The sequence below is a fragment of the Sinocyclocheilus anshuiensis genome, unplaced genomic scaffold (genome assembly GCF_001515605.1).
Source record: "Sinocyclocheilus anshuiensis isolate Anshui unplaced genomic scaffold, SAMN03320099.WGS_v1.1 scaffold873, whole genome shotgun sequence".
Classification (NCBI taxonomy): Eukaryota; Metazoa; Chordata; class Actinopteri; order Cypriniformes; family Cyprinidae; genus Sinocyclocheilus; species Sinocyclocheilus anshuiensis.
In genome coordinates, this window is record NW_015557103.1 from 296613 (window position 1) to 299551 (window position 2939).

At 42.3% G+C, this 2939-nt stretch overlaps 1 long non-coding RNA gene across 1 annotated transcript in view; it reads right to left on the bottom strand.

Annotated features, from left to right (window-relative positions):
• LOC107677630 (uncharacterized) overlaps nucleotides 1–1277 on the bottom strand; it is a 12913-nt gene extending 11636 nt beyond the window's left edge. Inside the window, exons 1-2 of the long non-coding RNA XR_001632867.1 lie at nucleotides 1188–1277; nucleotides 685–795 (exon numbers count right to left, since the gene is read on the bottom strand). This is a non-coding gene — a long non-coding RNA (uncharacterized LOC107677630). The remainder of the gene's footprint in view (nucleotides 1–684; nucleotides 796–1187) is intronic.
• Between the last annotated feature and the right edge of the window lie 1662 nt (nucleotides 1278–2939).

Genomic DNA, 2939 nt, shown 5'->3' on the forward strand with positions numbered 1-2939 from the left:
TGTTGTTGTTGTTGTTGTTGTTGTTGTTGTTGTTGTTGTTGTTGTTGTTGTTGTTGTTGTTGTTGTTGTTGTTGTTGTTGTTGTTGTTGTTGTTGTTGTTGTTGTTGTTGTTGTTGTTGTTGTTGTTGTTGTTGTTGTTGTTGTTGTTGTTGTTGTTGTTGTTGTTGTTGTTGTTGTTGTTGTTGTTGTTGTTGTTGTTGTTGTTGTTGTTGTTGTTGTTGTTGTTGTTGTTGTTGTTGTTGTTGTTGTTGTTGTTGTTGTTGTTGTTGTTGTTGTTAATCAAATAGATAAATCAATTTAGTAGTAATTCACAATGGCCAAATTCCCATTTGTATGGCAGTTATTTAACTGAGATTTAGATTTTGGGGTAACAATTAACTAAATTACACTATTCCACAAGTACAAAAATAAAAATGCTGTGTTCTTGCTGCACTCCAAATCACTATGGTAAGCCTGCAATAATGATTATATTTTGAGTTTTTGGGGGATTTGGTGGTAAATTTTGAGTTTGTCAGCAATTATGCTGCGTATTCTTGCTCAGACAAAATACCTTGTAAGACCTTCTACTATCAGTTACTAGTCATGACCGGTTGATCTAGTGGTAGCATACAAGTGAATACAAGTGGTTTGGGCTCTAAACCTGCTGCTTGGCTTATGCACTGCATGTGTATGTGGTGGCCTTACAGTTGGTGATGGACACTGTAGATGTTGTGGCAGTACCATCCTCATGTGAATACTTCCCGTGAGCTTCAGGACCCCTCAGTAGGGAGAAGAGAAATCACAGTCACCTCCTTTCTGGAATAATTATGGAGAAGAGAGAGAAAGAACAATTAGCCAGCTGGGTATTATAAACAAAGCAATTAATGTTATGCACATTAGCCCAATAACATGTAATTCTTTATCATTTGCTAATCATTTGTTAATTAGTCTGACTTTTTAATGCAGCAAATCAAGAGTGATTAATTTCAACATATTCTAGTATTTTAAAAACTGCATCGCAGAGCTGCACAGCATGAGTTTAATTCAGCTTCAACCTGTTTTATATATGGTTACATAATGCAGTTTCCCACAAATGCAATATGAGTCCCCTGAACAGTTAAAATTGTTCAGCTTTTCCATATTTGAAGAGATGTCTGGGATTAGTGAGCAATTTATTTCAGATAATCGTTACTCATACAAGGAGTTACCTGGGGTTGAGAGCAGACTGGTTACACCTTTATAAATACTTTAAAAGGTCATCTAACATCTGTATGACAGAGCTGTTTATGCTGCTAGCGGCTCAGTCCCACAATGAGAGTGACAGGGTAGACAGTGCTACTTACACAGAGGGGCTGTTCAACCAGGTGAGTGAGCCATTAAAGTCCAGGTGTGCTTCATCTCAATTACACCACTGCCTTGCCACTTAATGACCAACCAGCCTGCCCTGGTCAGAAGCTCCAGCAGGGGAATCTGGGAAATCACAGGCCACTGCTGCTGCCTTTTTGGACAGGGGTGCGGAAGCCCTAACATGACTGATTTTATGTCCTTATGAGGAACAGAAGTGGAAGTGATTATCCACATAACTCTTTATTTGAGTTTGTTTTCTTCTTTGCCAGGTCAAAGACAGTACTGTCCCACATCATTAGAGCACTGCAGACTAAAGGTACATTTACACGACAACGATGTACTAAAAACGGAAAAGTTTTTCCTTTGCGTTTTTCAAAAAAAAAAAAAAAGTTTTTGAAAACAATTGTTAAAACGATTCCTGTTCACACGGATCAATGGAAATTACGAAAAAGTCTGTATTATGTATGCCAGGCCAGTAGTTTGCGATGTCAATTTGTAAAGAAACACTATGCGCCTGCGCACATAGACTGAACGTGTAATACACATGTTCATTAAACCCGCTTTCAAAAGTTTGCATTTTCAGGCCCCCAAAACGAATGGCTAAAACGCATAAAGTGTTTTCCATTTTTAGTTGAAAACGGTGTACTGTAAACACGATCTTCGGCGAGGCCGAGGTGGACCTCTTCGCCTCAGAAGACAACTCTCACTGCCCAATTTATTTCTCAAAGACCAGGGACGCGTTGGCCCACGATTGGCCCAACCTCCTTCTCTATGCTTTTCCCCTGATCGCTCTGATCCCACAGGTAATCAGGCGAGTGAGGGAACAAGAACACAGGGTTCTCCTGGTGGCCCCGCTGTGGATGAGCCAGCTGTGACTATCGGAGCTAACTCAGCTACTGATAGCGGCCCCTTGGCCTGTTCCACTGAGACAGGATCTCCTCGCTCAAGCGAACGGGGCATTATAGCATCCTCGGCCCGACCTATGAGCCCTGCACCTCTGGCCGCTCGATGGGAGCCTTCGTGCCTTCTAGAGCGAGTCTTAAACACAATTTTGAAGGCTAGAGCTCCGTCTACGAGACGCCTCTATGCCTTACAGTGGTCTTTTTTCTCCGCCTGGTGTCTAAACAGCGGCAAAGACACCCTCACTTCCGAATTGGCAGAGGTGTTGTCATTTCTACAAGAGCTGCTGGATAAGGGACGTTCCCCAGCCACGCTCAAAGTCTATGTGGCGGCTATAGCGGCCTCTAGCGGCCTCTCATGCCCCTATTGAGGGTCAATCGGTGGGCAGAAATGGCCATGTAGTTTCACTGCGTGAATGAAAAGGCTTCAGTTCAGGAGAAAAAAGGCTTTTTTCCCATATGCGTCTTAAGCAAGACGCAGTACTCGTTCCCGTATCTCAGGGAACCGAGGTTACATTAGTAACCGAGTAGTTATTTGAGAACCAAATCAGCATATTACAATGATTTCTGAAGAATCATGTGATGCTGAAAACTGAAGTAATAGCTGCAGAAAATTCAGCTATGCCATTAAAGGAATAAAAAAAACATTCCCTTTCATGGGAACTTCGAACTGCGTCCTCTAGGGGTCGCTATGGGGAACGCCTCGTGCCTCGT